Raw genomic sequence first — 12,625 nt, 5'->3', positions numbered from 1 at the left:
ACAGTCTCAATAGTTCTGGCACCGACCTAGAGATGGAGAGCCATTGTTTGCTGATACTTTGGGGAAAAGCCGATTAGTTCCGTCTTTTCCTGATTAAGCTTTAGCATGTTGGCGTTCATCCAGATACTGATATCTGTCAGACAAGCTTCCAAACTTTCTGAAACTGTATTCCAACTGTCCTGTGGTTTGCTGACCATGCAAATGTAGGCCGATTGGATGTTATCATGTAGACTGTTTGCATGGAGATGAACCTCTACATGCCGGGACACAACCTTCTCCAAGATCTTAGACAGAAAAGGCAGATTTGAAACTGGGCGGTAATTCTTCAACTCCTCCCTGTCCATTCCAGGCTTCTTTAACAATGGTCTGACATGTGCCTTCTTGAAACACAATGGAACCTTGAATCCGCCAATGATTTGTTCATGATTGAGGTAATCAAAGGAAGCAGTGCTTCGAGACATTGCTTTAATAGGTCTGTAGGCAGTGGATCAAGCTCACATGACTTCGATTGCGAGGTCATGATGATGTTGCGCAACACGTCCTAGGTTGTTGGTGAGAGCTTTGCCAATGGTTCCCCATCAAATTCAATGTCAGTAGTCATGACAGAGATATCAATGTCAGCAGAAGAGTACACTTCGGCAATATTTTCAGAATTACAGCTTGGTAGGATAATTTCACCTTTCTGTCCCATTGGTGAGAAGGAATATCAACATTATCACCCGGTGGAAAAGCGGCAGTGGCTAAGGTGGCGGTTTGTTTAACACGGCTACCTTCCTCTCTGTCTATGTACTCTTTTATCATATTGATATGACATAGTTGGGTATGTTTCCGCCTATCAGGCGTTCTCACCACATAGTTTACCTCGATGACCTGTGACTCGACTACATATGGACCGTGGTACCTTGCTTGCAACGGATGACTTGTCACTTGCAAGAGTACCAGTACCTTGTCACCTGTGTGAAACTCTCTCAACCTAGCATCTTTGTCATACCATCGTTCCATTTTCCTTTGACTTTCTTTCAAATTAGCCCTGGCCACCTCACACGCTTTTGATAATCTCTCCTTAAAACTCTGGACATATTCTAGCAGGTTGTTACCCGACTCCTCACACATCCATTTCTCCTTCAACAGCCCACGCACAGTATGACCAAATACCAGCTCAAAAGGACTGAATCCAAGGGATTCCTGACCTGCTTCTGTCACGGCGAACAAAAGCATGTGGACTCCCTCATCCCAGTCTTGTTGACGTTCCAAACAATACGTCCGTATCATGTTTTTCAAAGTTTGGTGGAAGCGTTCAAGAGCCCCCTGGGATTCAGGGTGATAAGCACTAGCCTTGTACTGCTGAATACCTAACTGGTGTATGACTTGTTGGAAGACTTTGGACATAAAATTGGACCCCTGATCCGACTGAATCGATTTAGGGAGACCAACGAAGGTGAAGAATTTAGTCAACGCCTTGACAATAGTAGTAGCTTTAATATTTCTTAGGGGAATAGCCTCTGGAAACCTAGTAGAAGCACACATAATTGTCAAAAGATACTGGTTTCCTGACTTGGTCTTTGGCAAAGGCCCCACACAGTCAATCATGACCCTATTAAATGGTTCTTCAAACGCTGGAATGTGATGGAGTGGAGCTACATGAACCTTTTGATTGGGCTTGCCCACCATCTGACAGATGTGACATGACTTGCAGTGATTCGCTACGTCTTTCTTTAGCTTTGGCCAATAAAAGTGAGTCAAAATGCGATGGTAAGTCTTGTTAACTCCTAAGTGCCCAGCCATGGGGGTATCATGCCCTAAACTTAACACCTCTCCCCTATATACCTTAGGCACTACTATTTACTGGACAACCTTCCACTCCTACCCCATTGGGACATCAGGAGGCCTCCACTTTCGCATCAACACCCCCTCAATCATGAAGAAGCACACGAGTAATTTGCGAGCCTCCTCTACTGATAAAGCATCCTTAATCAGACTCACAAACTCTGGGTCCCTACCTTGCTCTAAGATCAACTGTTCCCTACTCAAGACCTCTTTGCTAGAGTTTTTCTCTACAATGTCAGAGTCATGCACACCGACCTTCTCTACATCAGGAGGAGTGATCACAGCAGTAACCGTGTCACCAGAGGGTTTCATTTTCAGATCTATTCTATTTTCCTCGGACAGAAGCTATGACATGGCCCTAGTAAAAGCACAAGCAGGATAGACATCTGAATCATCCTCTTGGCTACTGTCTTTCTCAAGACAAGGTTCAACTGTCATAATAGGGTTGACCAACACCTTATCCCCTGCCAAGTCGTTGCCTAACAACAGGGAAATACCCTCTACAGGAAGAGTAGGGCGTATACCTATAGTCACCGGTCCAGACACTAAGGCTGAATCGAGATTCACATTGTGAAGGGGTACACTAACTAAACCTAGCTCTACTCCTTTGACCAATACACTAGCACCAGCAACAGACTTACCCGAGAAAGGTAGAGTTCCTTCCAACAGTAAAGACTGTGACGCCCCTGTATCCACAGTATCCTAATGGGGTGTGGTTCGGGGTTAGAGCTACCACTACCTAATGAAACAAAACCATCCAATATAAATGGCTTATAGTCCCTCATCACTTTCTCAGACTGAGATTGCATTCCCTCTAACTCAACACATGACTTCTTTGGGGCTTTAACAGAACAGGCATGAGGGAGAGCTTGACTTTTCTTCTCCTCTTTTTTCTTCAACGACCAACAATCTGACATGATGTGACCTTTCTTCTTACAATACCCGCACACCAGGACAGACCCCGGTCTATGATTGTCAGAATTGTTGACTTTCTTCCGCGGCCCAGAGTTTTTATCCATCCTACCAATGCTAGATGGGACATAATCACGAGAACCACTGTTTTGGGAAGGAGGGGTTTTAGCACCGATCGGACCCTGGGGACCTCTACACGAACTCAGTTTATGAGTAAGAGAATACTCATCCGCCATTCTAGATGCTTCCCCCAAGTTGTCAACTTTATGCTCTGCTAAGTGCGTTTTGATGTCTGAGTGTAAGCAGTTCTTAAATTCCTCTAAAATGACCAGTTCCCTTAACCTGCCATACTGGTTATCAACAGTGTTAGAGTCCAACCACCTATCAAACAGTCTCTCCTTCTCTCGCACAAAATCCACATGCGTTTGCTCAGTTTCCTTCTGGAAGTTTCGGAACCTCTGCCTATAGGCCTCTGGTACCAATTCATACGTCTTTAAAATGGCGCCCTTTACCAACTCAAAATCCCCGCTATCAGTAACAGGCATTCCAGAATATATTTCCCTCGCTTTCCCAATAAGCACACTCTGGAGTAACAATGTCCAAGCATCTTTAGGCCACTTCATACTGCAATTTTCTTAAAACGTTGGAAATATCTATCAACCTCTTTTTCTTGGAAGCGAGGAACAAGCCTGATATTTTTAGCAGCATCAAAATAATTGGTACTAGCAAGCCTTGGGGCCAGGTTAGATTGATTTGTTACTTCTTTTAACTTAAAATCATGTTATCTCTGATCCCTTTCAAATTTTAGTTCCAACTCCCTTTCTTTGAGTCGCAATTCACGCTCCTCTTTCACTCTACCCTGTTCTCGCTCATCCTTTTCTCGCTGATATTGGAGTTCTAACTCTCGTATTTTGTAACCCTCGGCGGTATTGTCAACAGTCAATTCTAAAGCAGTGTCATCTAGAATTTCCTCTTCTACTAAATACTCTACCAGAATATTCGTAATACTTTGTTTCCTCATAGACTGTTTTACGTCCAACTCCTAGTGTTTGGCAATAGCAAACACATCACATTTCTTTAAATTCTTATAGGCCGCGATACTGGGAGACTTAATAAAGGACGCACTGGCCATGGTAGTCGGTTGGATTAGCAGTAAAAGGCGAAAACGTTTTGTTTACACCGCGTGACACGTCGGTCACTCTAATCGTTCAATCCCGGACGAGCCCCCAATTTCTGTTACGGTCGAAATACACCGTTTCTGCTAAACCAACAGATAACCACGACACCATCACGCCGTCAACGTATTTACTATATACCAAAACTATATACAGTCGTTATTCACATATATACATAGTCAAACAACCCAACATTACCGGACGACAGACTACCGTGTCAATCGCCATTTGCAGTGCGCGTGAAAGAGAACTAAATTTGGGTCCGGTGGCGGAGACTACGGATACCGGACTATAACATACAAAATGAAACACGTACTTTTTCTATAATTACCGTTACAATGTACATCTTTGGAACTAATAACACATAAACACTACTTATATAACAGTATGCTTCAACAAGATCATCAACCCCGCCTTCAGTAGATTAAAGGGCGGAACAAGACTGAATGTCATTGATGAAATCTGGTATTGAAATTTTGCGGAATTTCCGGGAGCTTATTTCTTTCCTGGCATGATCTGGCTTACTACAATTCAGTGTTGTGTGAACAGCAAGATGATCACCAGATTGGTTCCGCTTAACATCACTTAGACAGGGATCAATCACTGAAATTGCTCCATGAATGACTGAGTTATCTTCCCTCGTGATGACCACATCCAGTGTGTGGCCATGTGTGTGTGTAGCTTCTGTCACATGCTGAATCAGACCCCTGGAATCTAGCAGACCAGAGAACTGGCGAGCATCAACATTAGTCTAAGTGGAAATTAGATCACCCGTGATAATAATCTCTTGTGGTACAACAACTTGGTGATCTTGGAGAACAAGTCATGCACTCAAAGTGTGTGTTTACATCATCATGGCTGGAATTGAGATGTCTCACACTTAGGCCTTTCTTGAATGAACAGCTTACCCACCACCACGTTTGCCGAGACTAGAATTTTGGAGGAATCCATAGCCTGTTGGTATAGCTCAGCTAGTACCTGGTCATCGATATCTAAACCTTACCAGGTTTCTGTCAATGCAAGAATGTCAATGTCCTGATATTTTACAAATCCCCGATGGGCAATGACTTATTCTTCACTAAGCGACAGTTTAAGGACACTTAATTCAGAGGAATAACTGACTTACAGTGACCAGCTGTTGTTGGCTTGATGACATGTAAATTCTTGTACGATACTGATGATGTCAAAATCCGTGTGGAAGTATCGTTACGAGAATGCACAATAGTGTTGATGCCTGATACTTCTGTAAGTGCAGTGTGGCCCTGCAAGAAAGTGTGCGAGGCGGACAGACCATTCGTGGAGATCAAATGGATGAGATTATCAGTGTTCAGGCCCGAGTGTGTACGACCACTGGTTTCGTTTGATTTAACACTGATAACACTCGATATTCACCTAACAGCACCCTTTCCTGCCCGTGTCCCACGTCTTGTCCGCAATTTTGATTCATTACAATCCTCTAAATGATATGAAATAATATTATGACTCACTGGTCTAAGTGCCAGGTAAGTAGATCTACTATAGTTAAACATATAGGAATGTGATATTAACATCGGCTGATGGAAGAAAAAAACACAGTATGGAAACTGCAGGGGGTCCCCATTAGTCGCCTCTTCTGTAGCGTGTACCGATATGATATTTATTAGATATGATCCTAATGATAGGAAAAGGGGAAAGGCAATTTTTAAGTCTGGAGATATGACTTGTGCACACGTATATTCAGAGATACCTGTTCATTACTCTTCTTACGGATACCTGACATCAAAACATAAACATTGGTTCATTGTCATGATTCTGCAGAGGAGACAGCTCTTACAAGTTTAATATATGTAGAAGTGAGGTCCGAAACTATTGATGCAGGTTAATTACCGCGAGGTTTGTTTTTAAACCAATGTCAAGCCTTTGATACTGTTGACCATGCAGTGTTGTTATTTAGGAGGCCCATCGCATTATAAATAGACGCAAGCTGTCAATTTTCAATTAACACGCGTTCGATAGTACAGCGGGAATATTTTGTATCATTTCGGCATTAAGTCGCAAGTTTTGCACGTGCACAGTGGTGAACATGTATCGGGTACACAGTCGTGCGTGTTGTTTTTAGCCACCGTTGCCGTATTGATCAATTCACCATTCTTTTTTAACCTCACCTGGCCCGAAGGGAGAAATGAGCTTATGCCGTGGTGCGGCGTACGTCGTCCGTCTGTCGGCCGTCCGTTGGCCGTCGTCCGGCGTCAATGTTTTACTTTAAACAACTTCTTCATAATATCCAAAAGGCCTAGGGTGTTGATATTTGGCCAGAAGCAAACTTGGATGAAGGGCTACCAAGTTTGTTCAAATATACAACCTTCACAAATTTTCAAGGTCACAGGGGTCATTTATGTTAAATTTTTTAAACTATTCCCTCTGAATAACCAAAATGCCCAGAATATTTATACTTGTCAAGTAGCATGCTAGGACTAAGGGCTACCAAGTTCGTTCAAACGAATGACCCTCACTCATATTCAAGGTCACAGGGGTCAATTGTCTTTAAAAATCTTTAAACGACATCTTCTCAATAACCAAAATGCCAAGGGTGATGATATTTGTTCAGTAGCATGCTGGGATGCAGGGCTACCAAGTTGTTTAAATGAATGACCTTCACTTATATTCAAGGTCACATGGGTCAATTGTCTTTACAAATCTTTTTACGACTTCCTCTGAATAATCAAAATGTCCAGGGTGATGATATTTGGTCAGTAGCATGCTAGGATGCAGGGCTACCATCTTGTTCAAATGAATGACCTTCACTAATATTCAAGGTCACAGGGGTCAATTGTCTTAAAAATACTTTAAACATCTTCTGCATAACCAAAAGGCCGGGGGTGATGATATTTGACCAGTACCATGCTGGGATAAAGGGCTACCAAAGTTTGTTCAAATGAATGACCTTAAGTTATATTCAAGGTCACAGGAGTCAAATGTCTTTAAAAAATTTAAAACAACTTCTCCTGAATAACTAAAAGGCCTAGGGTGATGATATTTGACCAGTACCATGCTGAGATGAAGGGCTACCAAGTTGTACAAATGAATGACCTTCACTCATATTCAAGGTCACAGGGGTCAATTGTCTTTAAAAATCTTTTAACGACTTCCTCTGAATAACCAAAATGCCCAGGGTGATGATATTTGGTCAGTAGTATGCTGGGATGAAGGGCTACCAAGTTTGTTCAAATGAATGACCTTCACTCATATTCAAGGTCACAGGGGTCAATTGTCTTTCAAAATCTTTAAACGACATCTACTCAATAACCAAATGGCCGAGGGTGATGATATTTGACCAGTAGCATGCTTCGATGAAGGGCTTCCAAGTCTGTTCAAATGAATGACCCTCACTCGTATTCAAGGTCACAGGTGTCAATTGTCTTTAAAAATCTTTTAATGACTTCCTCTGAATAATCAAAATGTCCAGGGTGATGATATTTGGTCAGTAGCATGCTGGAATAAAGGGCTACCATCTTGTTCAAATAAATTACCTTCACTTATATTCAAGGTCACAGGGGTCAATTGTTTTTTAAAAATCTTTTTATGACTTCCTCTGAATAATCAAAATGGCCAGGGTGATGATATTTGGTCAGTAGCATGCTGGGATGAAGGGCTACCATCTTGTTTAAATAAATGACCTTCATTTATATTCAAGGTCACAGGGGTCAAATATGTTTAAAATCTTTAAATAACTTCCTCTCAATAACCAAAAAACCTAGGATGATGATATTTGGCCAGTAGTATGCTGGGATGAAGGACTTCCAAGTTTGTTCAAATGAATGACATTCGCCTATATTCAAGGTCACAATGGTCAATATATGTTTAAAGCTTTAAATGACTTGTTCTGTATAACCAAATGGTCCAGGGTAATGATATTTTGCCAGAAGCATGCTGGGTAGGAAGACTTTATACTCTGTTCAACCTAATGTCCTTGTTCGACATTCAAGGTAACAGGCGTCATATGTTTAAATCTTTTAATAGGTTCTTATTAATCAAACACTGATATTCTGCTTGTAGCTGTATTTTAGTCCACTTTTAAGATTACAAGTGTGAGATTAATACCAGGTGAGCGATTCAGGCCTTTTGGGCCTCTTGTTTAATTTAGAAATGGTGCTTTCGGTGTTTTTTAAGCGACGCAAATCGACACATGTTAAATAGCACATACACGTATTGACACGGTCACGTATACAGGTAAACATAGCCACTTTGAATCTGTACCTGGACTATAGTTTCCACATCTGGGGCACTTATGTAACTCGCCAAGGTGTGGACATCGAGGTGAAGGGGTGCTATAGACCAAAACTTATGCAAGTAAGAAATATTGCTTTCATAACGGTCATACGTTATCACATATCAACTCTCTTTGTAAGGCAGGGGTAAAACTCCGGTCAATCATAAACATGTTATTTACTGGTTCGGTTACCTGGAAACTAAACCCATTCTTGATGGTCTAACGGTCACCGTAATGCTGTGTAACACGCATTGTAAAATTAAACATTATCCTAATTAATTTGATGAGCAATTTATATATACATTGTTTCTTATTTCAAACGAGGGATCCAGATGTTTTTCATTCCGTAATATTGATCAAACAATTCTACCAAATCTCACCCGCACAACGGGGCGAACGAACGATTGTTATATCGCACAGTTGTGCGCACCATGTGTGGACGATGTGCGGACGGTGTGTGTACGATGTGGGCATGCTATGTTTGGTTCGTTGTGCGGTCTCACAACTGCAGCAACATACTATCGCTGCAAGTGGTGGATTTATTGTTTTACCAATCAATCCCAGTTTCTTCTTTGGAACGAATATTTAACAGCAATGAAATCGCTTTTATGGCATTTGGACTTACACAAGTTCAAAAAAATTACACATTTCTGTTATGATAAACAATATACTGGAACTGAAATGATGGGTCTTGCTAAAGTCAAAAGATCCTGAGTGATGTAAAACATATTCTGCGGCATATCTCCTCCATTATCCAACCAACTACAATAGTCATACATAAATATAGGTAGCAAAATCAATCCCTTTAATTACGAAGGTTTACTTAGTTAATAACCAGGCCAATGTTTGCAATTATATAATATTCGTATGTCATACATACTTCTACTATCCTTGAATCTTCTTCTTAGCATTAAACAGAACAATGTTATAGTGACTCTGAATCATTTTTGGGTTAATGCATCACTAGAAATCAATATTGCATTCACTATTGCAGGCTCGACATGATGGATTCGTTATATTTCTACTTCTACTTCTAAACGGTACTGACCAACTTCAACAATTTGAAGATAAAATGTCAGACGAGGAGTGAAACATGGAAAGAGAGTGTTTTTAAAAGATACGAGATGGTCTAATTTGCGTTTGAAAGGTGACGGTAGAGGGCTGATTTGAATAATTCCGTTGTGGGGCTCGAAATAATGTCAGGTGGGAGTTTATTCCACTCGGGTATAGTTCGAGGGAAGAATGATGCCTTTCTGGTCTGGGTTTTTGAGTGGGGAATTTGATACGAAAACTGGTGGTTTGTTCGGGATTTTCTAACTGTAGGGATTAATCTGTCTGATTTTACGATAGCGACTTTCTGGTTTACAATGTTATGAAGCATGGTCAGACGAGCATCTCTACGTCTATCTGCTAGAGGGCGCAGCTTTAGGTGGTCCAACATTTCTGACACACTGGAGGTACGATGGTTGTACCTGTGCTTATTGAGCACATAGCGCGCTGCCCTTCGCTGGACCATTTCCAACTTGTCAATATTTGTTTGGGTGTGAGGGTCCCATACTGTACAGGCATACTCAAGTGATGGTCGAACTAATGATTTGTATGCCTGTACTTTGGCTGATGTTGAGCCAATTTTAAGATTTCGTCTTAAAAAGCCTAGCGTAGAATTTGCTTTTGGGCAGATAGTATTTATATGTGAATCCCATTTAAGGTCAGATGATAGTGTTACACCCAGATACTTGGCCTGACTAAGAGGTTCCAGTATGTGTCCATGTAAAGTATAATTATGGACTATTGGAGTTTTGTTTTTAGTCACCGACAACACATTGCATTTGTTTGGGTGGAAGATCACTTTCCATGTATTTTCCCAGAGCGCTAGTTTGTCAAGATCTTTTTGAAGTGTTTCAATAAACAGATTCGGGATACCAACTTTTCGCTGTAGGCATATCAATTACAACAAAGGGCATCTCGGAATATCTGGAACACACCGTCCTGTCTCTGCATCACAACATAAAATATGGATTGTGTGCACAATTGCCGACATGTAGACGGAACTGTAGCAAGTCCGAACAGCAACTCTCCTCCTGGTGTGTTACATGTACGGAATGGAAGAAACAAATCATGCTGTTTAACAGATTCAGAACGCGAGCCAGGCATATCAAATGGAAAGATATAAATTCTTCAGAGTGGCCACATAACGTGAACGAAATGGTTAAAGTGTTCGCCCCGGACTGGTGGGGAACAGTAACACCATACACAGAGGACCTTTCGGTGGCATTGCACGTGTTTCATAACTGTACGAAATTCAACATTCCTATCCAAACTTGTCACCGAGTAAGGAACATTCGAAACGCTCTGTTCGTTCACGGACAGCTTCAAGTAAACAAGGATGGAAGGAAACATGCTCTAAGGAACCTTGTTACGTTCCTCAAACAACCGGAAATCTCAAACACCGAATCTGGCAAACTCGCTATTACTCAACTAAAAAGTATAAAATCAAATTGTGTCATCGACCATATTAAAGAGGGGGACCCTGGTGACTTACAGCATCACCTTGTCAACGTATTTAATCCTCGCGATGACGTAGAGAGAGCAATACTGGACAGATCTGACAACGGGAAGAAAATGAGATCAGGTTTTCGTGTACAAAGGAAAGATCAAGTAATTGGGAAAATGTTTCTCACTAAACATAAGGTCCTTATACTATTATTCGTGCTGATGGTATTTTTACTGACAGCTGTATGGTACAGAAATGACACAACGCAAACGAGATCAAACATAGATAAAGGTAAGGTAAAACAAAATTAAACAATTTCGAGATATTCGTCTGGGAAATTGGTTATTTTGCAGGATATTGATTCTGGGATCCAAATAGAGCATATGTTTGAGGTACACTTTTTACCAACCTTGAGCCATTCAGCGGGTATATGAGGTCTTGTTTTCTGGGCCAAACGTTCATTGTAATTTTCGAGCACGATTTGCATTTCATGAGGGTGAACATATCCAATATCATTGCATCAGCATAATTGAACAGCACGTAGCTCGACCCTTACACGATTTCAAGTTTCAGGCTTATGATCAGCACTTTCAAATTCCCTAAAGAACGCTTGATTTTCGGATCTTAAAACAATTTATATATTGTACGAAAACATAGAGGTATGACTCGTAACATGAGACCCTGATGCTAACATTGCAGTCCTCGTTATCATCACTTATTTATATCAGTAAAATTAAACCCATTGTTTTCCTTTCCCCCCTTAGCTTGTGTACCATCGAGGTGAACTGAACCCTGTCTATTGGAACCTGCCTTTACCTTCGACGGTTATCTGGAGGATCGTCCTGTCCTATTTGGCCGGAAGTGGCTAGTAGACAAGGTTCAAGCCTCATTGATAACCACACCTTCCAGGGGTATCATGCTGACTGCCGAAATGGGCTACGGTAAATCTACGCTAGTATCACACCTTATATGTAGTGGTGAACAATCGCATGGTATCGGGTTACAGAAATATCGTATCATATTTGTAAATTTTATGTTATCAGTACCCAGAAACCAGAATATTTTATTATTAACCTCGTTAGTATGTTGATAGAAAAGTTACCTGAAGCAGGAAATGCTATTTTGACTAACAAACTAGCCTTGCATTTTCTACAAGTAGATAAATGTTCTGAGGATCCCGTTGGTTGTATAGACGCTACCCTTGTGCATCCGTTACGCCAACTTACATTTGATGAGGAGAGGTATGTTATCATTGACGCAATAGACGAGTGTAGGGAATCTGCTGACATATCTATGTCTCTTCTCGATGTGTTATCTAAACGAATCCATGAACTTCCCTGGTGGCTAAAATTCTTTATAACGGCGAGAGACATAAATATCGTAACTAGTAAATTGCCCAAAATGCAAATACTCCATGAGATGTCAGAAGATATCCAGAATCAGAATGACATCGATACGTTCCTCACTGACAATCTGTTCATCCATACAGACACATTTTCACGTTTGTTTGGTACACAAGCTGATATTAGGGAGGCTACGAATCATGTTTTTCGGATAAGTGGGTCTAACTTTTTGTATGTTACCCTCGCCGTGAAATTTTGGATCGACTATCCACAGAGTAAATTGACTGATATCCCCCGGTCACTAAACGACTTATATGCTGCAAACTTAGACCGTGCGTTTGATGATAATCAGCTCTTGTACGACCTTGCTCGGAAGGTGTTTGAGGTTTTATGCACATTATATAAAAGATTACGACTAGAGGAGTTGGAAGCCATTCTAAATGATACCAAATATCCATATGATCTCAGAAATCTTCTTGGAAACCAAATTTCCCATTTCGTCGAACACAGAATGTTTACTAGTATTAGCATAGACCACAAAACAATCTGTGATTTCCTGACAACTAACAGCTCCAGTTATCATAAGTATCATATTTCAAAGTACAACGGCAACAGAATGTTTGCA

This window comes from Mizuhopecten yessoensis, unplaced genomic scaffold, assembly GCF_002113885.1.
Source record: "Mizuhopecten yessoensis strain PY_sf001 unplaced genomic scaffold, ASM211388v2 scaffold9895, whole genome shotgun sequence".
Taxonomy (NCBI): Eukaryota; Metazoa; Mollusca; class Bivalvia; order Pectinida; family Pectinidae; genus Mizuhopecten; species Mizuhopecten yessoensis.
The sequence above is the reverse complement of the archived record's forward strand: the minus strand, read 5'-3'. Positions refer to the sequence as shown.